Source organism: Symphalangus syndactylus, chromosome 19 (genome assembly GCF_028878055.3).
Source record: "Symphalangus syndactylus isolate Jambi chromosome 19, NHGRI_mSymSyn1-v2.1_pri, whole genome shotgun sequence".
NCBI lineage: Eukaryota > Metazoa > Chordata > Mammalia > Primates > Hylobatidae > Symphalangus > Symphalangus syndactylus.
The window spans coordinates 71,759,747-71,786,210 of record NC_072434.2 but is presented as its reverse complement, the minus strand read 5'-3'; the positions used below and the strand labels follow the sequence as shown (position 1 = coordinate 71,786,210).

Below are 26,464 nucleotides of genomic sequence, written 5' to 3'. Positions count from 1 at the left end.
TAAGCTAGTATAGTTTTAGAATTCTATTTTTTATTTTCTTGCTGTGGTAGAAATACAATTGGCTTTAAAAATATTAATCTTTTATTTAAGGAACTTGATTATATTAACTTATTCTAGTTTGTACATAAATTTTTTGAATTCTCTATATATTCATCTTGATCTTCAAATAATGATAGCATTTGTTCTTCCCAATATTTATTCCTTTTATTTCTTTTTCTTCTATTATTGTAATAGAGAAGATCTTTAATAAAATGTTGAATTTAAGTGCTGAAAGTGGGCATCATCCTTGTCTGGTTTGTGAATCAGGGGAAAGTGTTCAGCATTTTACTAGTGATTAAGAAGTTTGCTACTATTACTTTTCAAAAACATGATTACTCTTTTTCCTTCTTGTCCTAGTCTGTAGAGACCTTTTATCATTAATAGGAGTTAACTTTTATCAAAAGCTCCATCTGTATCTATTTTGATATGATTTTACTATGATATTTGGCTAATATTGATATTATAATTTTCAAATATACCAATATTACAGTATTATAGAAATTCAGTTGGCATTTTAATACATAGTTGGGTTTGATTTGCTGATATTTTGTTTATAACTTTTTGGTTTATGTGCATGAGACAGATTGGCCTTTGTCTGTTTTATAATCTTACATTTTGGAACGGTATTATTTAGCTCATAAGACAATTTGAAAGTGTTTTTTCTCAATTCTCTGAAAGCATTTGTGTAAGATTGGTGTTATTTCTTTTTAATAATGCCCAGAAGACCTCGCTGGTGAAGCCATATGAACGAGGACCACAAAATCTTTTTGTTTGTTTGTTTAGATCTTCTGAGGAAAATTTTACATACGTTGAAATACCCTAATTGTATATATACAGTTTCTTGAGGTTTTGGAAAATGGATCACCCTTATCAAGATACAGAATATTTCTATCACCCTAGGAAATTTTCTTCCTTGTTGGTTCCCCATGACTTCCATCAAATGGTAACCGCTGTTCTGAGTTTTAACTGTAGATTAATTTTGACTGTTTGAAAATTTCATATAAATGGAATTATACAGTATGTACTCTCTTGTGTCCACCTTTCACTCAGGATAATGTCCAAGACTCATCCTTGCAGTTGCATGTATTAAACGTTTTTATTACTGAGCAGTATACCATTTTATCAATGTTCCACAGTTTATTCATTTTCCTATTGATGAACATCTGTTTCCAATTTTTCGAGTATTAGAAATAAAGCTGATGTGAATATTCTCGTACAAGTTTTTATGGAAATATGTTTTTGTTTTCCTTGGGTAAATACCCAAAAGTGGAACTGCTATGCTAGATAGTAGTTGCATGTTTAAATTTAAAAGAAACTGGCATACTACTTCCAGTTGGATTGTACCATTTTACATTCCTACTTATGCCCTGTTCTTGCCCAATATTTTTTGTTGTTAATCTTAATTTTAGCCATTCTAGTGGGTATGTAGTGGTATTCTGTGGTCTTAATTTTCATTGTTGTTTGCATTTGTGTTATGTATCAGCATAATCCTGGGGTTTTTGTGTGCCTATTAACCATTTTTATATCTTCCTTTGTGAAGTATATGTTCAGATTTTTTGCTCAGTCTTTAGAAATTGAAATGTTTGTATTTTTGTTGTTGAGCTGTAGGAGTTCTTTGTCAGATGTTTTAGCAATATTTTCTCAGACTGTGTGGTTTGTTCATTTTTAAAAAAAATTATCGTTTAGAGCAGAAGTTTTCAATTTTGAAGGTATAATGTTATCAATTGTTTTCTATTACAGTTAGTATTTTCTGTGTTCTAAGAAATCCTTGTTTATATTCAGATCACAAAGATATCTATTTTTTTTTCTAAAAGCCTTCTATTTTTAGCTACTATATTTAGATTGGTGATCTATCTCAAATTCATGTCTGATGTGAGATCGGCATTTGGGATTCATTTTTTTTTGTATTTGTAGCCAGTTGTTTCAGCACCATTTGTTGAAAAGGCTGTTTTCCTTTTATTAAGTCATTTTAGCACCTTAGTAAAAAGAACATGTGCTCTATTGCTGTCCTCTCTATTCTCTTTATCTCATTGTCTGCCTTTATGCTAATACCACAGTCTTGATTCCTATAGCTTTATACTAATGTTGAGATTGTGTAATGAACTCTGAGTGTATGGAGTCCTACTTTGTTCTTTTTCAAGATTGTTTTAATTATTTGAAGACTTCTGCATTTTAGAATCAATATATCAATTTTTATAAAAGCCTACTGATGTAATTGAGTATGCACTGAGTACATAGATAAATTTTGGGAGGACCAATATCTTAACAATGTTGAGTCTGTTAGTCTATGAAGCAGGTATTTCTCTTTGCTTTTGAAGGTCTAACTTAATTTTCTCAAGGATGTTTTATAGTTTTAATGTATAGGTGTTCTTCATATTTTCTTAAATTTATTCCTAAGTATTTAAGTTTTTTGACTCTGATAAATGATATCTTTAAAATTTTTACATTCAAACACCATGCTGCTAATATGTAGATAATGTAGTTGATTTTTGTATCAGACTTCATTTCCTGAGATCCTACTAAAGTCATTTATTCTTTAGTAGTTTTCTTGTTGTTTTGGTCCCTGGTTTCTTAGTTTTTCTGTGTAAGCAGTCCTACTGTCTGATAATAGGATTTTCAGAATAGGGACGCTTCCTTTTTACTTTACAGACTTTCTATTTCTTTGTCTTGACTTACTGCACTAGCTTGGACCTCTAATACAGTGTTGAAATGGTGTCACAAGGGTGGACATCCTTACCTTATTCCTGAATTGAGGGAGGAAGAATTCAGTGTTTTGCTCTTAAGTATAGTGAAATTATTGTTAGGCAATATTTTGGTAGGTGCCTTTTATCTGATTGAAGATATTGTCTTCTGTTACTATAATAGTTTGCTGAGCATTTAAAAAATATAGTTATTGATGGGTGCTGAATTCTATCATATGCTTTTTCTGTATCTATTGAAATCATTATATGGATTTTTTCTTTTAGTTGACATAGTGGATTACTTTGATTAATTTTTTAATAGACTTTATATTTTAGAGCAGTTTTAAGTTCACAGCAAAATTGAGCAGAAAATACAGAGTTCCCATATACCTCCTGTTCCCACACTTACCCAGCCTTCATCTCCCAAAACACTGAACCAGAATGGTACATTTGTTACAATCCAGGAAACTACACTGACATATTATTATTACCCAAAGTCTGTAGTTTACCTTAGGGTTCACTCTTGATGTTGTATGTTCAGTGGGTTTTGACAAATGTATGTTATGTATCTGCCATTGTAGTATCAAACAGAGTAGTTTCCACTGCCCTAGAAATCTTCTGTGCTCTGTTTGTTTATTCATTTCTCCCTCACCACTGACCCCTGGCCACAAAATCTCCATACTTTTGCCTTTTCAAGAATAGTTAGAATGATACAGTATGTAGCCTGTTCAGATTGGCTTTTCTCAGTAATATGAATTTATGGTTCCTCTATGTCTTTAAATGGCTTGATAGCTCTTTTCTTTTTAGTGCTGAATAATATTACATTGTCTAGATACACTGTGTGCATTGAACATTCATGTACACTTGAAAATAATGTTTTTTTCTACATTTATTGTTGTGTTTTATACATCAGTTAGCTCTAGACAGTTGATGCTGTCATTAAGCTCTTCCATAATTTCCTAATTTTTGTTTAGTTCTGTCAGTGCTGAGAAGAGGGCTGTTAAAGTTTTCAAATATAATTGTGGGTATGTCTGTATTTCCCTGTAGTTTCCTCACTTTTTATTTTATGCATTTTGAAACTTAATTGGTGCATACATGTTCCAATTGTTCATCTTTCTTATACACTGAGCCTTTAATCATGGAATGTTTCCCTTCAAGGTAATACACGTTATTGTAGTCTGATTTGCCTCAGTATAGCCAGCTTTCTTATGATATTAACCTTTTTCATATAGTTAGGTTTTATATTTTTTACATATTCTGATAATCTGTATTTTAAGTGGACTGTTTAGACTATGGGTCAACAAACTTTTTCTGTAAAGTGACAGTAAATATTTCAGATTTCACAGTTCATAGGTTCTCTGTGGCAACTACTCTTCTCTGTCATTGTGGTGTGAAGAGTAGCCATAGATAGTTTGCAAACGAATGATGGATGTGGTTGTATTCAAATAAAATTTTATTTATAAAAACAGGTAATGGACCAGATTTGACCTTCAGGCCATGGTTTGCTGAAACCTGGTTTAGATGTTTTGTTTGTTTTTTTAATGAGACAGGGTCTTGCCAGTGTAGTGGTGCCATCATAGCTCACTGTAGCCTCAAACTCCTGGGCTCAAGCTATCTTCCCGCTCAACCTCATAAGTAGCTGGGACTGCAGGTGTGCCCCACCATGTCCAGCTAATTAAATTTTTTTTTTTTTTAATAGAGATGGGGGGTCTCACTTTGTTGCCCAGGCTGGTCTTGAACTCCTGGCCTCAAGTGATCCTCCTGCCTAGGCCTCCCAAAGTGTTGGGATTACAGACATGAGCCACTGTATTCTGCTAGAAATAAAACTTTTTTTTTTTTTTTTTTTTTTTTTGAGACAGAGTTTTGCTCTTCTTGCCCAGGCTAGAGTGCAATGGCATGATCTCGGCCCACTGCAACCTCCGCCCCTGGGTTCAAGCAATTCTCCTGCCTTAGCCTCCCGAGTAGTTGGGATTACAGGCATGCACCACCATGCCCGGCTAATTTTGTATTCTTAGTAGAGACAGGGTTTCTCCATGTTGGTCAGGCTGGTCTCTAACTCCGACCTCAGGTGATCCACCCGCCTTGGCCTCCCAAAATGCTGGGATTACAGGCATGAGCCACCACGCCTGGCCAATAAAACTTTTAATAAATGGTCCTGAGACAACTGGATAACCATTTGGAAAAGTCCATTTGTGGAACAAGTTAAAACTCTTACATATTCCAGGACAAACCACAGATGGATCAAATATTCAAGTGTAAAAAATAAGACAAACACAACCCAAATATCTGACATTAGGCAACTGGTTGAATAAACTATTGGTATAGCGACATAATAGAATACTGTGTAGCTGCAGTCAAGAAAGTTCACTGTACCTATGTAGCGCGATCTCCAGGATATATTGTAAAGTGAATAAAATAAGATGCAGAATAGTATTTTAGTGTGTCTTGTTTTGTTAAACAGAGGTAGGTAGAAATATTGTTTATACTTGTATTTTTATACAGTAACAATAGGGAGTCGAGGGAATGGGGTAGACAGGAGTGGGAGTGACACTTCTAAGTGGGAACCTTTTTATTTTTGTTCTGATTTTTTTAAAGCATGTAAATGTATTACTCATTTTAAGATACCATGTAATAACTTTTCCAGATTGAGCTGAATTTATGTGCAAGTTCCATGAATCATTTAAGGAAGAAGTAATTCTAAACTTAAATTTCCCTAGATAATGGAAAAAGAAGGACCATTGCCCAAGTCATTTTATGAGGCTAGAATGACCTTGATTCTAAAGCCTGACATGAAGCAACATAGGAAAGAATACATATGATACGCTTTTTTTTTTTTTTTTTTTGTGGAGACAGGATCTCATTCTGTCATCCAGGCTGGAGTGCAGTGGCACAATTACGGCTCACTGCAAACTCAACCTCTCGGGCTCAGTTGATCCTCATACCTCAGCTTCCTGAGTAGCTGGTACCACAGGCGTGTCACCACATCTGGCTAATTTTTGTATTTTTTGTAGAGGTGGAGTTTTGCCATGTTGCCCAGGCTGGTCTCACACCTCGGTCTCCCAAAGTGCTGGATTACAGGCATGAGCCACTGTGCCCGGCCTTATATGATATGCCTCTGTCACAAAAGTCGGGATCATGGTTAACTCCATTGGAAAGGTGGGGGTTGTGATCGGGTAGGGCTGTGGGGGCAGGGTTCTGTGTTATTGCATGTTCTGTTTCTTGATCTGAGTTTTAGTTATATGTTGTTCACTTTATCATTGTATAAACATAATTTGTTTTGTAGTTGTATGTAGGTATGTTGTAATCATAAATGGTGTAAAATAATTTAAAAAGGTTTAATAATTATGGAACATATGTCTTACAAATTATTTTAAAAATATATACACTAACACTTGATGGAACTTGCATGAGGAAATACAAAAACTTTGAATAGTTTAAGATTAGCACTTTTAATATTCCTGTATCATAAATTGATAAGCAGATAAAAAAGACATAGAGGTATTTGTTTTTTTGAAGAGAGAAACTTTTAATGGCACAGTTATTCCAATTCCATGTTAAGATGATTGGTAAAGTAGTGATTTTTAAAAACAGCAAAAGCTGGTTTCTCCCAAATTAGTTTCCCCAAGGGATTAGAGGTCAGTCTGTCATTCAGTCAAATCTATATCCAGTAGGGACCACCCAGTTTTGTTTTAGGCTGGTCTGTTGGGATATATAGTCTGCAACTAGCAGAGTTGCAGCTCTAACAAGTGTTAGAATTTTTCATTCACAGAATCAGCTGAGGTACATAGAAAATAAAGCTTCTATTAAAAGAATTGTGCTACAGAAAAGAACAGAGAGGATATATATACAACACAGGAAGACTCAGCTGATTCAGGGACCCCAGGAGAAAGTGGCTTTCTTCATTTAAAAAGCTACTTACCATCTCTCCTGTTAACTTATTCCAAATCTAGAAAGAAAGTACTTGTCAAGAGATACTGATTATGTATGGGAATTTAAATCCTCCTTGTTAGGAATTCCACTAGCAATTCTTTTGGAAAACCTGAAATCAAACCGTTTAGGTTCTCACAGAGTTTTACTCTCTGGAGATGCTCTGGTTGGGAGGTTGGTTGGAGTAGGAGTTGGAGCAGCAAGCATTGCGTAGAATGCTAGTCTGTGTGAAAGTCCTTATTAGGAAATTTAAAGGGTTCACTTTGCCTTGTCAGCGGTGAAAATCAGTCCTCAAGGAGGCTGAGAGGTAGCCAGGTTTGGAGTTATTTCCTTTGTTAGGGAGGAAATAACTAACCCCCAAAACATAATTCAAATAGTATACACAAAAGTTTGGTTTAGTCCAGTTCTTGAGGCCCTGAAGCACATTAGCCATTGTCTAAACTCTTGAATTATGTCTGAACTAAAAGAATAAAAGGACTTCTCACCCATCCCCACTTGCTATATTCAACTTGCCATATTTAAAAAAATACTCAACTCGCCATATTTAAGAAAAAACTTTTGCAGGACTGGCTGGACAGACTACACCATGCTAAAACTTTTTCTAGTACTGATCAGTGTGTGAGATTTCTAACCAGGATTTCTGATTTGATTCCATAGTGGCCTTTTTCTGAGAGAATTCAAAGAAGGCATTGTCACCCTAGTCAGTTTTCTAGGAATTGACAGCCAGCCAGTAGGGGGTGGCAGTCTTCATTCTCCAGACCAGGATGCAGATGGTGTAGGTTCTCCTCATTTCTTTGGTGTCATGTTGGACCCTTCAGACTTTGATTGCAGGAAATCAGCATACACAGAGAAGGCTCCATCTACTGGACCATTCTTGTAGATATCAGCCATGATCTCTACACTTGAAGGTTTACTGTAAAACAGAGGTGTCCAATCTTTTGGCTTCCTTGGGCCACATTGGAAAAAGAATTGTCTTGGGCCACACATAAAATACAATAACACTAACGATAGCTAATGAGCTAAAAAAAAAAGAATCACAAAATCTCATACTGTTTTAAGAAAGTTTACATATTTGTGTTGGGTCATATTCAAAGCCGTTCTGGGCCACATGCAGCCTGTGGGCCACGGGTTGGGCAAGCCTGCTGTGATAACCATTGCTGTAGTGCTTGTCATCTTTGTAGGAAGGCGTGTAGCGAGGCTTACAAATTTTGAACTTGGGAATGTCTGTCCACCTCCGTCACATGGGAGCTGAGAGCCATATTGAAATGGTGCTCACATGGTGGCAGATAGAATAGGGTCTTCAGGCTACATGAGAGTCATAGAGGCTACCTGAGAGAGAACAGGCTTTTTTTGGTTCAGAAATTCTAGGTTTGAGAAGGAAAGCCTCCATACAGTCATCTCCACACTGCACAATAGGTGAGCAGTTTTCAGCAGACATCTCCACATTGGTGTTCTTATTGGTCTAAATGTACACCTGGTCAGAAATGGGTTTTCATGGCCCCAGATGTTCAGGAAGAGCTACATGAACTCTGTTCATGATGTCTTTTTAATTGTTAGACATTTTGGCCACTGTTCCTGGATCAGCATTTTTTGGGAAGACCCATTTTCTTAACAAACTGTACTCTCTGAGGCAGTTTGGATCTATCCAGGAAAGTTTCCAATAGTTAATTTGCATAGCTCATGTTGGCATTATGGGGAGACTCAACAGTTTATCTGCAGGATGTGAAATAGGTCCTGCTTGGGGTATTAGTCAGCACCATAAGGCAGAAAAGGTGGCCAGACCCACTCTTTGGGCTCTGGATCCTGGATTTACTGAAACTGCAGATACCCTGAGCCTGAAGATGCCATGTCCAGTCCTAATACCTGGTTCCTGGAACCCACCTCCACCACTGTTGCCACTTGAACAACATAAAAAAATATTTTAAGGACATGTTATCTTGCTGAACCTAAAAGATATAGAATTCTACATGCTGCAGAGACTACACATTCTTTTCTAGCTTATTTATGTATTTATTTATTTAAAATTGAGACAGAGTCTCATCCTGTCACCCAGGCAGGAGTGCAACAGCGTGATCTCAGCTAACTGCGACTTCCGCCTCCTAGGTTCAAGTGAGTCTCCTGCCTCAGCCTCCTGAGTAGCTGGGATTACAGGGGTCCGCCACCACGCCTGGCTTATTTTTGTATTTTTAGTAGAGATGGGGTTTCTCCATGTTGACCAGGCTGATCTCGAACTCCTGACCTCAGGTGATTTGCCCACCTCGGCCTCCACAATTGCTGTGATTACAGGCGTGAGCCACCGTGCCTGGCCCAAAATGACTCTTTGAAAGGGTTAATAGGATATTTAAAAATTGTTGGGGTCTTGGGAGGAAAATCATATGATTATTTCAATAAAGAAAAAACATAACTTTGATAGGTATATGTTACAAGAACTCAGAAAATAGGAAGAAAGGGGAATATCCTTAACTTGATAAAGGATTTATGCCAATAACCTAAAGCAAACCTTTTATGGAGAAACTTCAGATGCATTCTGTCTAAGATCAGGAACAAGACAAAGATGGTTAATGCTATTACAGCTTTATATGTTACTGGAGGTCCTAGATAGTCCATTAAGAAAAGAAATAGAGGCTGGGCGTGGTGGCTCATGCCTGTAATCCTAGCACTTTGGGAGGCCAAGGTGGGCGGATCATGAGGTCAGGAGATCAAGACCATCCTGGCCAACATGGTGAAACTCTGTAACATCTCTACTAAAATACAAAAAAAAAAAAAAAAAAGCGGTTCCAAGATGGCCGAATAGGAACAGCTCCAGTCTGCAGCTCCCAGCGTGAGTGACACAGAAGACAGCTGATTTCTGCATTTCCATCTGAGCAAATGGCACACCAGGACATCATCTCCCGCACCTGGCTCGGAGGGTCCCACACCCATGGAGCCTCGCTCACTGCTAGCACAGCAGTCTGACATCGAACTGCAAGATGGCAGAGAGGCTCGGGGAGGGGTGTCCGCCATTGCTGAAGCTTGAGTAGCTTTGAAGGGAGTAGTGCTTCTCCCAGCAAGGAGTTTGACATCTGAGAACGGACAGACTACCTCCTCAAGTGGGTCCCTGACCCCCGAGTAGCCTAACTGGAAGACACCTCCCAGTAGGGGCCGACTGACACCTCATACAGCCGGGTTTCCCTCTGAGATGAAGCTTCCAGAAGAAGGAACAGACAGCAACATTAGCCGTTCTGCAATATTTGCTGTTCTGCAGCCTCCGCTGGTGACACCCAGGCAAATGGTCTGGAGTGGACCTCTAGCAAACTCCAACAGACCTGCAGCTGAGGGTCCTGACAGAAGGAAGACTAACAAACAGAAAGGACATCCACGCCAAAACCCCATCTGTACGTCACCATCATCAAAGACCAAAGGTAGATAAAACCACAAAGATGGGGAGAAACCAGAACAGAAGAGATGAAAATTCTAAAAATCAGAGCACCTCTTCTCCTCCAAAGGAACGCAGCTCCTCGCCAGCAGCAGAACAAAGCTGGACAGACAAAGCTGGAGGCGTCACGCTACCTGACTTCAAACTATACACAAGGCTACAGTAACCAAAACAGCATGGTACTGGTACCAAAACAGAGATACAGACCAATGGAACAGAATAGAGCCCCCAGAAATAATACCACACATCTACAATCTGATCTTTGACAAACCGGACAAAAACAAGAAATGGGGAAATAATTCCCTATTTAATAAATGGTGCAGGGAAAACTGGCTAGCCATATGTAGAAAGCTGAAACTGGATCCCTTCCTTACATCTTATACAAAAATTAATTCAAGATGGATTAGAGACTTAAATGTTAGACCTAAAACCATAAAAACCCTAGAAGAAAACCTAGGCAATACCATTGAGGCCATAGGCATGGGCAGGGACTTCATGACTAAAACACCAAAAGCAATGGCAACAAAAGCCAAAATTGACAAATGGGGTCTAATTAAACTAAAGAGCTTCTGTATGGCAAAAGAAAGTACCATCAGAGTGAAAGGCAACCTACAGAATGGGAGAAAATTTTTGTAATCTACTCATCTGACAAAGGGGTAATATCCAGAATCTACAAAGAACTCAAATTTACAAGAATAAATCAAACAACCCCATCAAAAAGTGGGCAAAGGATATGAACAGACACTTCTTGAAAGAAGACATTTATGCAGCCAACAGACACATGAAAAAATGCTCATTATCACAAGCCATCAGAGAAATGCAAATCAAAACCACAATGAGATACCATCTCACACCAGTTAGAATGGCGATCATTAAAAAGTCAGGAAACAACAGGTGCTGGAGAGGATGTGGAGAAATAGGAACACTTTTACACTGTTGGTGGGACTGTAAACTAGTTCAACCATTGTGGAAGACAGTGTGGTGATTCCTCAAGGATCTAGAACTAGAAATACCATTTCACCCAGCCATCCCATTACTGGGCATATACTCAAAGGATTATAAATCATGCTGCTATAAAGACACATGCACACTTATGCTTATTGTGGCACTATTCACAATAGCAAAGACTTGGAGCCAACCCAAATGTCCATCAGTGATAGATTGGATTAAGAAAATGTGGCACATATACACCATGGAATACTATGCAGCCATAAAAAGGATCAGTTCATGTCCTTTGTAGGGACATGGATGAAGCTGGAAACCATCATTCTGAGCAAATTATCGCAAGGACAGAAAACAAGACCTCATGTTCTCACTCATAGGTGGGAATTAAACAATGAGAACGCTTGGACACAGGGTGGGGAACATCACACACCAGGGCCTGTTGTGGGGTGGGGGTAGGAAGGAGGGATAGCATTAGGAGATATACCTAATGTAAATGATGAGTTAATGGGTGCAGCACACCAACATGGCACATGTATACATATGTAACAAACCTGCACGTTGTGCACATGTACCCTAGAACTTAAAGTATAATTAAAAAAAAGATGATTAGCCGGGCTTGGTGGTGCGTGCCTGTAGTCCCAGCTACTCAGGAGGCTGAGGCAGGGGAATTGCTTGAACCTGGGTGTCGGAGATTGCAGTGAGCCGAGACCACGCCACTGTACTACAGCCTGGTGACAGAACAAGACTCCATCTCAAAAAAAAAAAAAAAAAAAAAAAAAAGAAATAGAAACCAGTTAGCAGGATTGGACAGGAAGAGATAAATCTTTTAAGTATTAATAGACCACCTACGCATAAAAATGTATAGACGCAATAGATAAAAATATCTATTAATAAGATAATTGAGTATTTTCAGTTAAGGGATCATACAAAAATCAGTAGAATTCCTCTGTATTCAAAATAATTAACTAGGAGAGATGATGATACAAGATGTCATTCACAATAACAAAAACAATCATGTCTCTAGAATCTAGGAATTAACCTAACAATGCATAAGATCTACATGGAATAAATTTTAAACTCTGTTACAGTATTATTCAAAAGACTTGAAAACCAGATATACCATATTCAAAGATGGTACAACATATTTGTAACGATGTCAGTTCTCCCTAATCTATAAATTCTATGAAATATCAATCAAAATCCAGTGGAATATTTTGAGAAATTTGAACTATCAAATAATTTATGTGGAGCTTCTGATTCTGATTATGACACTTTTGCTTGTATTACACCATCTGTTCTGCTGAAAACAACTAGAAAACCTTGACTAAAGTATAAATTTATCTGTTTGAAGGTATAAGAACTATGAAATCATTAAGACTCAAGGGGCAAAGAGTTGCAGATATAAATTGTTGAGAGGTAAACTCCCAACATTCAGCCCTACCTTTCTCTTTTAGGCAGTTGCCATTACCTGAGCAGTAGCAGAACAGCTAGAAATCTCATAGGCAGGAAAAACGTAACTTGGAGTTCAGGTTTCAGTAAAGAGTAGGGCTCTGTTAAGTATCCTAGGTATTCAGTTTCGATCCTTGAAGGCCTGTCACCTTTAGGTGTAAAGACAAATGGAAATGAGTCTGCCATTATAAGACAGAAACTCAGTTGCAATCAGTTAAGACTCCATGACAGGATAAATATGAAAATTACACCCAGGCATATATCAGTAAAACTTCTGAAAACCAAAGATAAAAAATTTATTAATACCTAGCAGAAAAAGGACATGTAATTTCCAGAAAGCAGTAAGACAGTTCACTTCTCAACAGAAATGATGGAAGTTGAAGATAATGGAAAAATGGCATTTTAAAACTACTGAAAGAAGAAAAGCCATCAATCTAAGACTTTATGCCCAGCAGCAGTATCTTTAAATGAAGGCAAAAACCAGAAGATATTGCTGAAAGAAATTAAATAAGACCTAGGCAAACGAAAAGATATTACATATTCATGGATTGGAAGACTTAATATTTTTAAGATGGCAGTATTACCCAAATTGATCTACAGATTCAGTGCAATCCCTATAAAAATTCAAGGTACCTTTCTAGTAGAAATGGACAAGCTGATTTTAAAATTTATGTAGAAATTTCAGAGATCCAGAATAGCCAAAACAATTTTGAAAAAGAGCAAAGTTGGAGGACTCACACTTCCTGATTTCAAAACTTACTACAAAGCAATGGTAATCAAAGTTGTGTGGTACTGGCATAAGGCTCATATATAAATCAAGAGAAAAAGTCCATAAATAAATTTTTACATTTATGGACTATTGGTTTTTGACAAGGGTGCTGAAACCAAGGAGGTAAAACAGTTTTTTTCCAACAGTGTGGGACAACTGGATATCCACATGTGAAAGAATGAAGTTGGACTCTACTTCATACCATATACAAAAATTAACTTCAGTATAGATCATAGACATAAATGTAACAGATAAAACTATGAAACTCTTAGAAGGAAACATACGTGTAAATTTTTGTGACCTTGGCTTAGGCAATGGTTCTTAAATATGACACGAAATCTCAGGCATCAAAGAAAAAAACAAAAAATAAGATTTCATCAGAGTTTAAAACTTTTGTGCTTCCAAAAAGCACCATCAGGGAAGTAAAAAGACAACTCACAGGGTTGGAGAAAATATTTGCAAATCATGTATCTGATGAGGGCCCAGTGTCTATATTAAAAGAACTCTGCAACTCAGCAATGAAAGCACAACCTAATTTAAAAATTGACAAGTGATTTGGATAGCTGTTTCGCCGAAGAAGTTATACATATGGACAATATGTACATGAAAAGATGCTCAACATCACTGGTCATTAGAGAAATGCAAGTCAAAACTACAATGAGATACCCCTTCTCACCCACTGAGATGGCTGTAATAGGCAAGACAGTAACAAGTATTGATGAAGATTTGGGGAAATTGGAAAGCTTATGCATTGCTGGTAGAATGTAAAATAGTGTAACCACTTTGTAAAGCAATTTGAGAGTTCCTCAAAATGTTAAACAGAATTACCATATGATCCAGCAATTCTACTCCAAGATGTGTACAAATGCAAGAGAATCGAAAATGTAGGTACACACAAAAACTTGTATATGAATGTTCATAGCACCCTTAATCATAATAGCTAGAAAGTAGAAACACTTCAAATGTCCATCAACTGATGAATGCATAAACAAAATGTGGTATATCCATATGATGGAATATTATCTAGCCACACAGGAGTGAAGAAGTACTGATATATGCTACAATATGAATGAGCCTTGAAAACATGTTGAGTGAAGAAGTACTGATATATGCTACAATATGAATGAGCCTTGAAAACATGTTGAGTGAAAGAAGTCAGAACGAAAAGCCACATATTGTATGATTCCATTTATATGAAATATCTGCAGGTTTGTTACATAGGTAAACAGGTGCTATGATGGTTTGCTGCACCTGTCAACCCATCACCTAGGTGATTAAGCTCCACGTGCATTAGCTGTTTATCCTGATGCACTCCCTCTCCCGGCCTGCCCCCGCCTCCCCACCCCATAGGCCTCAGTGTGTGTTGTTCCCCTCCCTGAGTCCATGTGTTCTCATTGTTCAGCTCCCGCTTATAAGTGAAAACATGCGGCATTTGGTTTTCTGTTCCTGTTAGCCAGTAGAACAAGTAGACAAGAATCAGTAAGGGATAAAGGCTATGAACAACCTCAACATAATTGACGTAGAACATTATACTGAATCACAGATGACTACTTGTTTCTTGTTTAGTACACATGGAACATTTATCATTTACTAGTGTATAGACATGCAGTTGATTTTTTTTTAATATGGACCTTGTATCCTGTGACTATTGTAAATCCACTTAGTTTTAGGACACAGTTTTTGTATATGGTTCCCTGTTAGATTTCCACCTTCTATCTTATCTAACCTTTATTTCCTGTCTTTACTAGTTTTATGGTTACCAAAGGGAAAATTCAAAGTCTCCTAAGTTTGGCAGAAACCATCAGGGTGAAGGCCAGCTATGATGCCTGCATATCCGTTAGTATTCTTAGATACAGTTAATTTTGATGCCATGCCAGTTTCTTTCATCTCACTCAGAAATGTGTTTAAATGGTTATTTTAACAGTTTCTCACATTTATGATATATAGGAAAGTAATTCAACATATCTGATCTTCCATACTGACAGAAATTGAAGTTTTTGTTTTTTCATATGAATATTAGTCTCAACTTGTCTACTTAAAAAAGCGTTATTTTCATTGGGATAATTTGAAATTTACAGATGAAAGGAGAATTGAAGTCCAGTCCTCTTTGGATTACAGTATGATAAGTTCAGAGAAGAGAGATGGCCAGTTTTATAAACTTTTTACTTATTTCTTACGTTCCTTACTAGATTTTTTTTGGTAGCTGTTGACGGGATATTTTCTACTATTTTTTTCTTTCTTTTTCTTGAAAAATATGAAAGGCATTTGTTTATATATCCTACTTCATTAATGTTAATTACTTTTTGTTACCAGCTACCTTAACAAATTACCTTGTTTCTAGTAGTTTCCTTTTTGTTTATTTTATACTTTTTTAGTTATACAATTGTATCTTCTACCAAAAATAATAAAATTTGGAGTCTGTACATAGACAATTTCCCTATTAGCTCTCTTGACTCCTTGAGTTTTGATTTTCAGCTTTAACTGTCTATGTAATTGCTCTTACCTGTGCATTAATTTTATTCTGCAGTGTAGTTTCTCCATTTTCTTTTCTCTCCATCTAACCCTATTCTGTTCATCCTTAGATTTCAGGAATTCTTTAAAATATCTAATCAGCTGATGTTACTCTTACTACTTTTCAGTGTTATTATGGTTTATTTTTGACAACTTGTATTGTCTGTCATCTCATGAGCTTGAAGGTGGGAGGGGAAGTAAATGAGGGTCCCTAGTTTGCCATCTCAAAACAGACTCTATTTAGACTATTTAAATACTAACTTAAAAAGAAAACATCAACAAAATTCAATGTTCCTGGCTCTTATTCTTCAGTAACTGAATATTTCTTGGCTGGTCTTCGCAGCTGAAGTTCTTTATACTACTTCATTGTTTCCATCCTTTGAGAACTCCAAATCTCTCCTGTTTCTGCCTGTACATGTCATTGATGAAAGTCTTCATTCCTTGTACCATAGATCCTGGAAGTTTTGATACTTTCCATCTATGGGCTATGATATAATTGCATCCTGTTTGAGCTGTGCAAGGAGGTGAGGTTCAAACCTCTTCTCTTCGCTTCTGGGTTTTAACTAGTATACTAGAGCTAGATCAGGTTCAAAATTACTGAATTTTCTGTTAAAAGGGATCAGGACTTAAACCTGGAGCCAAACTGGAGATTTCAGTTATTTTCTCCTAAATGCAAAGTTGGGTTCTGACCTGGAATCTCAGAGTAGACTCCAAGTATATGTATCCAGCTAGCTGACTTGAGGTTTCCAGCCCCCCTTACAAACCAATTGGCTAGTGGAACAGAGAACAGTATTGAAATATGGGCATCCAGGCCAATTGCTAGAGGACAGATCTTGAGTCCTAATCCATTTGAGTTTGTTACAAGGACAGAAGTGAAGTGAAAGGGAATTACTCATTTTTGTTTTTCCACATTTGCCTCTTGAATCAAGAGAGAGGGTGGAGCCTCTCTTGCTTGTGAGGCAGGGTGTTTCCACATACTCGTAACTTGAACTCTAGGAAGAAAGGTAGCAGGATAAATTTTACAGAAAAGGGAAGTAGAGCAGCGTGCTTTGCCCAAGCACTCATCTCCTTTGATACAGTTCCTTCAGATACTTTGAAATGACTAATGCATTATAGTTAAGGCCACTAGTACTAGTCATTGTGTTTTCAAGGAAATCAGAGGTATTCCCTGCTTCACTAAATGTATTTGTCATTACCAATTGCTTCTTTAAAATTATCCCATATTTGGAAATCAGTGAAAGAATTGCGGCAGAAAGAAATTAGTGAAGGAACTGAATACAAGAATAAAGTCAGGAGATGAAGAGAGATGAAGAGTTTATGAAAATGGGAATAAAGATATAAAATGCTTTTATTGTTCTAATGGGGAGATGAGAACACCTATACAACTTCTTCCTAGTATTTGTACTTACAACTATTAAATTCCTTATTTATGTGTTTAATGTTTGTGTTCACCAATAAAATGTAATCTCTGTGAGGTCAGGGAGTGAATTTCTCTTGTTTTATTCCCTACTTAGAACAGTGCTTTTAAATGTATTTTTTTTTATCAAGGGCTGGAAACATAGGAAAATGGAGTTCTTTTTTTCTTTCATGCTTCCCTCTTTTGACTGATGAAAATAATACTTATTAATCATCTACTATAATCCAGTAATTTACATGCCCTTGAGTAGGGTCACAGTTTAATCAGCAAGGGGGAGAGGTACACAGGATTGGTACCCGCTTCTGTAGTTTGAGGGATAGTTTTCCAATTTTATTTCTATTCACAGGTAACAAAATTGATGTAGTTTTATAAACATTAATATAATGAACTTTTCTTACCAAATATTTAGTCTTTTTCCTATGTATTGAAATATTTCTTTGTAAATCTGATTTCTTATGGCCCCATGAAAGTCCATTATGTGGATATTTGATAATTTACTTAACCATTTCCTTATTGTTAGGCTAGAATGTGTGCTCCATGAATATAAAGATTTTTTCCCTCTGTTAGCTCATTGCAGTTTCCCAGTACCTACAACAGTGTCTAGTGCATAGTAGGTGCTCAATATGTATTTGTAGCATGAGTGAAAGAATGCGCTCTAATTTTTCCATATTATAAATGCCTTATAAAACGTTTTTGTACCTAATGCTTTCACTACACGTCAAATGATTTTCTAAGAATAAATTTCTAGAAGAGGACTTGCCAGTTGAAAAGACATAGAAAAGGTTGTATGATTTCAAATTAGTTTTCTAATCCAAAATAATGTTATCTGTGGCTATTTTTCTTTACACTTTAATTTTATAAATTTTCTATAACATATTAGGATCAAAATAGTAATTTTTTTTCTTTTAAGTGCATTTCTATTTATTCAGAGAGCAGTGAGCAGTCTTCTAACTGGAATAAGAGGTTTTTGTTGGTGGTGGTGAAAGATGAGCCTTGAAAGGTCACAGCTGGGTGTGGTGGCTCACACCTATAATCCCAGCACTTTGGGAGGCCGAAGTGGACAGATCACCTGAGGTCAGGAGTTCGAGACCAGCCTGGCCAACATGATGAAACCCCATCTCTACTAAAAATACAAAATTAGCCAGGTGTGGTGGCACGCATCTGTAATCCCAGCTACTTGAGAGGCTGAGGCAGGAGAATTGCTTGAACCTGAGAGGCAGAGGTTGCAGTGAGCCGAGACTGCGCCATTGCACTCCAGCCTGGGCAACAAGAGTGAAACTCCATCTCAAAAAAAAAAAAAGAAACATCACTTGGGCAAAGCAGTGAATGGCTTGGTATGCTATGCTGAGGACCTTTATTCTGCAGGAATCGGAGTCCTGTAAACTATTAATAAGCAGAATACAAAAACTTCATAAAATAAATAAAAATACAAAAAAGCGGAGTACAGATGCCACCTGTCTTTTGAAAGGGTTATGTCCCAGTGAACCCACTGTAAATTAAAAATAAGTCTTAAAGATGCATTTAATATACCTAACCATCATAGCCTACCTACCGTAGCCTAGCCTACCCTAAACCTGCTCAGAACACTTACGTTATTAGCCTACAGTGGGGCACAATCATCTAGCAATACTGTACAGTGTAGAGTATCAGTTGTTTGCCCTCATGACTGCGTGAGAGCTGTGGCTCGCTGCAACTGACCAGCATCCTGAAAGAGTCTCATATGGCTTTCTATTGAATTCATGTTGTTTTTGCACCATCTGTAAAGTCGAAAAATTGAAAAATTGTCAGTTGAACTATTGTAAGTTGGAGACCATCTGTAGTGGTATAATTAGAACTCTTCTAGAAAGGTAGTAGTCATAGTGCTGAGGAAGGATTGGATAGAGAAGGGGACAAAGGGAGGTGCTAGATTTCTCACTCTCTAGTCTCCATATCTCACCAGTCACCAACTCAGTATTTCTTCAGTTTCTTCCTCTTTTTCTTAGTTAGATCCTCTCACCTCAATTACTGCTATCATTTTCCAGTGTCTTTCCCTGCCTTAAAACCATTCTCCACAGAGCTGCTAGAGTGATCTAGCTCAAACTATCTGCACAGAATGGTTCCCCTGTTATCTGTATTTTTAAGGTTCTAGTTTATTAACATGACATACAGCTTCTCTACTCTTTGGACCCTTCAGCACCATTTCTTGCTACTCCCTGTTGTGCTCTTTATGTTCCTAGGAAAGAAAACTGCTTATTGTCCTGTCCATCTTCTCCCCCACACATATTTCCTGCCTCTGTGCCTTGCTTATGCTATCCTTACTTCCCAAACTATCCTCTGTCCTCAGTCACATCCATTTCAGTCCCCTTTTTCTGGAGTTCACTATGTAAGACTCAGGTGTCAGCCACTTCATTTAAAAACTTTTAACATACATATTCACATACTATACACTTTCCTCCTCTACTCTCACTTTGGGGTCAAGGACCTCTCTTCTTTGTTTTTTATAGGACCCTGATTTTGACTCCTCCTTTCCCTGTAGTACTGTTATGGTACTGTCTGTGTACTACTGTTTAGGTGTGTTTTGCACAATGGACTGTGAGAATTTGGGAGGTAAGAACTTGTGGGGTCCAAGGGTCCAACCCTTTTTATTGATCCAACCTTTGGCTCTCTGAAAGTTTGCTGAAAAATTAACGTACAAAAGGCAGATTAATAGGAGAGAAGGCATACAAATTTATTTAACGTGTACCCGTGGGAACCTGTATGATGAAGACCCCAAAATACAGGGGAAATTGCCCATTTTTATACTTAGGTTCAGTAAAGTATAGACAGCTGTGTAGAAATGTGATTGGAGAAGAAAAAGGGTATGATCTAATGCTAACAGACTGAGTGGGGAAACCCAGCAAGGCCTGTGTGTCTAAAGTCTTCTTGGCCTCTCTGTGCAGTTCCTTCCTACCAGGTATGGGGCAGGACCCTCTCTGGAATGGGGGTGTGATGACCTACAATGAAACAGGTAAAATCTGATAGTTTTTTTTGTTGTTGTTGTTTCTTTGTTTGAGACAGAGTCTCGCTGTGTCCCCCAGGCTGGAGTGCAGTGGTGTGGTCTTGGCTCACTGCAACCTCAGCGTCCCGGGTTCAAGCCTTCCTCATGCCTCAGCCTCCCGAGTAGCTGGGACTACAAGTGCCTGCCTAATTTTTTTGTATTTTTAGTAGAGATGGGGTTTCATCAAGTTGGCCAGGCTGGTCTCAAACTCCTAACTTTAAGTGGTCCGCCCTCCTTGGCCTCCCAAAGTGCTGGGATTACAGGCATGAGCCACAGTGCCCAGCCATTTTTTTAAAGACAGGGTCTCATTCTGTCACCCAGGCTGGAGTGCAGTGGTGCAATCACAGCTCATTGCAGTCTTGACCAAGCTCCCATCTCAGCCTCCCAAGTAGCTGGGATCACAGGCATGCACCACTATCCCTGGCTAATTAATTTTTTTTTTTTTTTTGTAGAGATAGGGTCTTCTTATGTTGCTCTGGCTGGTCTCGAACTCCTGGGCTCAAGTAATCTTCCCTCTGCAGCCTCCCAAAGTGCTGAGATAATAAGCATGAGCCACCATGCCTGGCAATAATTTCTTTGTAGCCAGTTTTTATACCAAAAGGCTGAGGGAAAACTAGAGTAATATTTTTAGGTTTTATGGCTGGCTTTGAGGAAAGAGAGTTCTAGTTTCTATGACCTAGAGAAGAGGGATTCTAGTTTCTATGGCTTACCTTGGGGGGAGAATGGGACTGAGAGACAGAGCAGGAGAAGGTCAAAGAAAAACTTCTGTGTCTAATGCAGCCGAGTCCTTCGTTTTGGAGTATTGTTTTCTGAGCCCAACAAACTTTTTATTCAGCTTTGTGTTCTCAGCAGTTAGCATAATATATAGCATATAGTAATGTGGTAAAAAAAAAAAAAAAAAAAGCAGCCTATTATTTTTCAGTTGAAATAATGAGGGCTTGAACTAGGCCAGTGGTAGTGGGAAGGGAGGGTGGGTAGGAGAAACAGATTCAAAGAAGTCAACTTTGGATGTTAGTGATAAGTTAAAGGTATATAATTTATAGATGATGAGATTTGCAACTTGAATGAGTTTGGTATACAGATTTTTGACTTCTTAAATTTAAGACATTTGCTGAACATGCTAGAGAGATGACCAGTAGGCAACTAGAAATAAGGGTATAGATAGTAAGAGATGGGGATTTAGGAGTTGCCAGCATATTGGTATTAACTGAGGCTTTGGAATAGATAATATAAGTCAGGAAGGAGAGGAGATGTAAAAAAGGTGGAGTAGAGATCCTTGGGGAACAATATTTAACAGGTTACAACAAAAGAAAAATTAGGGAAGTATATTAATTGTCAGCAGTGTCCAGTAATGAAGAAAGGGTAAAGCAGATGAGAATTGAGAACAATTTATTTGGAAATTAGACAGTTGTTACTGAACTTTGAGAGAATAATTTCAGTCTAGTAGAGTGAAATAGAAATTAGATTGAAATAGGTGTTTGAAAGAGGTTGAGAAGCAAACAAATGATGAGCAAGTGGAAAAAGCAAGCATGTACTACTCTTTCAAAATGTGCTTTTTGGAGAAATGTGGAAAGGGATGTGGTATCAGTTCCTTGAGGAAAAGGTAAAATGGGGGTGACGTTTTTGTTTATATTTTTGTTCTTGGATGGGGAATGATCTTGGAAAAGTTTTTCAATTGATACCCAGGAGAAAGGGGAATTGAAAGCAGGAAATAAATTTTTAATGGAATAAGGACAGGAAGGGAAGAAAGGAGAGGGTCTGGGATCAAGATCTCAAATGATACTGTTAGCCCTGAAAAGTGGTAGGGTTTAAAAGGAAAAGAGGTATGGAAGCGCAAAAACATTTAGAGTTGGCACGAGGGAATGTAAAAGGTCTGTTATCTATAAAGTAGGCAACCAGGTCATTAATTGCTGGTGAAGAGTAGATAGGACAGGAATGGGATAGTTTGTGGTGGCAGGGTGGCACAGGACATTTTGGAAGATTAGTAAAGTTCTGTTGAGAGTGATAGAATTAATGTCAGGACTGCAGGTAGATTTGAGGGTTCAGCTGAGATTGAGCTACGGAAATAAAAAGCAACAATAAAAAGACTTAAAGAATATATATATATTCTTGTATATATTATTCCTTACATAATATATATATCCTTATATATAACCTTATTTTACATATATCCATATATGTATGTATACATATGTGTGTGTGTATATATATATGTGTATATATATATATGTAAAAAACATGACTTTTTTTCATTAAAGAGACTGAAAAAAAAAGACAGGGAATTGAAAAATTACTTGTAGTTGCTCATTAGGATATGTAAGGCAGTTAGTTAAGGACAGCCAAATTTGCTCTACTGTCCTGATGCTTGGAAGAATTAAAGAATGGGGTACAGGGCTGGGGAGTTGGTGGCAGCAGATAGCAGTCCAGCAGTCAGTCACGTCCTGCCTGGTCACAGGTCAGTGCCATTTAAACCTCCAGGATCAAGTCAGAGCACTTGATGCATGACTGATAATATTTGAGATTTAGTGTGAGGTGTCTTTTAAAATTTTTTTTGCTGTGTTCTTGCTGTATGTGTGTATTGATTAAAATATATAAAATAAAAGCAACAGGTTGCTGGTAATTAACTCTGTTATTTCAAGACAATTGATTTTGTATAGAAAGGTAGTATTGGCTGAATTATGAGCTTTACTGCTTATTCATTCCTGATGAAAATATCTCTGCTGGGCTTACATACCCTGTAGTGTTTATGAACTAGTAGGTTTAGAAATGAGGAGACCCTAGAGAGAGAATCATTTCCTCCAAGATGTTTTATCTTCTACCAGGAATTTGTCAATAGATATATAGGCCCAGTGGATAGGCTCACCTCTGCATGAATATTTGATAGGAGCATTTCTATCAATTATGCTCTTTCTTAAAAAAAAAACCATGAAAATAAATGCATCATTTATGTAACTCTTATAAGAAATGCATAAATCGTGGGAAACAGTGAGCAAGATATAATTGAAATTCAGCAGCTCAGTGAGTTACGAACCTTCTCTCTACAACTCAATTGTGTTAGTTACTGCTTAACTTAACGCTGGGTTTTCCTTTTTGCTTTCAGGAAAACCTTTAACTTACGCCCTGGGTGTTGCCTGTCAACAGTTTCCTGGTGGCTCACCGCTTCTGCCTGCTCCAGCCTTGCTCCGGCAGCTTCAAGGCTTCTGGGCTTCAGAGCTTGTTGTGAAAGCTTGCTGCTTTGGCCTGCTACCCCTGCTTCAGGTGTCAAAAGCTTTTAATTAGCCTGCTTCCTCTAATTATATAACTAGGCCCTTACATGTCTGCATAATCCAGTTCTAGGATCTGAAACGAGAATTACCTTTAGCCATTCATTCTTCTTTAAAAAATCTTTTACTCTGGCTCTCCTGGCATTCATGGGAGAGTAAGAAGTTATATTGCATGATTCACCTTTGATGGTGCTAGTCTTCAGTCTGTAGGGGCAAACTGGTGTGGGCATACTGTATTTTATAGCCAGTGTTTGTTCTGATTGGTTGATGCCCATGCTGTCCCAGTTTTAAAGTATTTTGACTGTTGCTACTGAATATATAAATTCTGTCTCCATAGAAAGGATATCTCTGGCTGGTTTAATAAACTCTTTGTAATGTTTTAGTTTGCTTATTAAAGATAATATTTAGTTCCCTCCCCCATTTTTAATAAATATTTTGAACACAAATTAGTCACTCACAGAACAGTTTTTAAGAACGCAAATACAGTGATTTCTATACATTTTGTAACGATCACCATTAACGTGTCAATAGGTATCAGAATTATAGGTATGATGAATGGGAAGAGCTCTTCAGTACTTATGTAACTATTCAGTACTTAGAGTAGTAAAGTATACTAGCTCTCTTATTAGACAGCCAGGTACATATTCTGGTTCTATTACTTATTAATTTTGTCACTATCAGTAAGTTAATTAACTTCTCCAAACATTAGTTTACTAATTTAAGTGGGGATTGTAGAATCTGCTTTAGATTGGCATAAGGATTAAATGAGGGGTAATATATGTAATATGCTCAGCCCAGTGCTAGGCACAGAATAAGCTTTTTATAAATAAGAATTATTTTTTGTTATTTTATTATTATTAATCATAAATGGTAGTAGATGATATGTAGGGGAAATTAAAAGGTGAAAAAGACAATAAGTAGTGAGCAGCAACAGATAAAAGATAATAAAGGCCAAGTTGTGAAGTCAGGGCTTCGATGCCTGTTAAGAGAGCAGAATGAGCTGGAATAAGCTGATAGATGTTTAATAAATCACAAAATACACAGTTGTATCTCTTTTGTCATAATACCTAGTTTTTGAGTTTTAGTGTCAGTTTAGTTGTATACTTGCAGCTGAGAATATTGATGCCGTAAACTTTGCATGTATATACACCCACATAGATTACCAGTCATTCATCATTAATTCAGCTAATGTTTATTGAGTACCTATAGATTCCCAATTACTAGGTGTGTACTAGTGAAAAAATAGGAAAAAACTCCCTGCCCTCATTAGCTTATATTGTAGTGAACGAAGTAAACAATGAACAAAATACATAAATAGAATACATAGTCCATGAAATAATGATAACTAATGGGAAAGGGAAGCAAAGAAATGGGTTAGAAAATGTCAAGGGGTAAAGTGACATTTCATTGAAGGAGTGAGAGAGAAAGCTGTGTGGCTTTGTGGGGCTAGAATATTCCAGGCCTAGGGATCAACAAGTGCAAAGGCTAGTTGGGATTGAGCAAGGTGATCATTATAGCTGGAGCAGAGTGAACCAGGGGGAGAGTAGCATGAGGTCAGGGAAGATGGAGGGCCAGAACATGTTGGCCCTATAAGGCATAGTAAGGATTTTGACTTTTACTTGGAGAGAGATGGGAAACCATTGGACGCTGTGGAACAGAGGAGTGTCATGATCTGAGCTACATTTCAAGAGGATCAACTGTGGCTTCAGTGTTGAGGATAGATTGTGGGATGAGAGGGCAGAAGTAGAGAGGTCAGGTAGGACAATCCAGGCAAGATTTTCTTTTTTTTTTTCTTTTTGAGACGGAGTCTCACTCACTTCAGCCCGGGCTGAAGTGCAGTGGCGCGATCTTGGCTCACTGCAACCTCCGTCCCCCGGGTTCAAGCAGTTCTCCTGCCTCAGCCTCCCTAGTATCTGGGACTACAGGCGCCCGCCAGCACACCCAGCCAATTTTTGTATTTTTAATAGAGATGGGGTTTCACTGTGTTGGCCAGACTGGTCTCGAACTCCTGACCACAGGTGATCCACCCACCTCGGCTTCCCGAAGTGCTGGGATTACAGACATGAGCCATGTAATGGTAGCTTGGAATGGGTTGGAACAGAGGAGGTATGGTTAATGAATTCTTGCTATATGCAGGAAGACTAGATTTATAGAACTCCGTGGCAACTGTTTCTGTATTCTACAACCTGTAACTTAAGAATGAACATAAAATACTGTTACAGCATTCTGTAACTGCAATTTGTAACTAGTTTGTAGCTTCAAATGATAATATATTTTGTTTAAGAACTGATTTGTATACATTTGTCACTTAGTGATTATTTCTGTAGTGTTTACAGAAATAATTCTTGAATTATTATTACAGGTTTTCTAGCATCATGTTTTTACTATGAAGTCTTTCAAGACATTGCTAGTGTTTTTAAAAATATATCTTTGTTCTATGTTAAACTATAGTCTTGCAGTTCATACTAAATGTACTTTTAATTTTGATCAAGCTAAACAAGAAAGGACATTTTAACAGACTACACTGTTATATGTTAAGCTATGGTTCTTGAAAATACAGGACCTGAGGTTAGAGTTCTAAGAGAATCCTTTTCTTCTTGATTTTTAGCTACTGAAATGAATATCAATATGACTTTCAGTGTTAAAGGAGAAAAGCAAGATCAGTTTAATTTTATTTTATTACTTTGTAAGCCTCATATTCTTTTCTCATCATTTATCAATTCGGTAATTCAAGAATACTTCCTGAACTGACTTTCATTTCACCACACTCACCTTATTCCAGAAAAGATTGTAGGTAGCTCATGAAACTGTTATAAGATAGCTTTGAAAATGTTTTCCACCCTGCAGCAGCATGGCATTCCTGCCACACACGTGTAGTCTCATTTTAGCCCTGATCAGTTACACCACAATACCTCGATAATTAGCAGTCATTTCATGACCAGGATGTGATGTGGTATCCCATACTACCTCATTCCATGCTTCAAATTTTATGTGTTTTATATAGAAAATGTAGAAAAGCAAGTAGAAATTGC

The 26,464-nt window shown here is 37.5% G+C and overlaps 1 protein-coding gene across 20 annotated transcripts in view; it reads left to right on the top strand.

Annotated features, from left to right (window-relative positions):
* CDC42BPA (CDC42 binding protein kinase alpha) overlaps positions 1–26,464 on the top strand; it is a 313,445-nt gene that overhangs the window by 65,148 nt on the left and 221,833 nt on the right. Inside the window, exon 2 of one of the 20 annotated variants that reach the window (XM_055235032.2) lies at positions 23,270–23,427. The exons of the other annotated variants lie outside the window; for them this stretch is intronic. The gene's annotated coding sequence lies outside the window, so the exon portion shown is untranslated. The remainder of the gene's footprint in view (positions 1–23,269; positions 23,428–26,464) is intronic. 20 annotated transcript variants of the gene reach the window in all.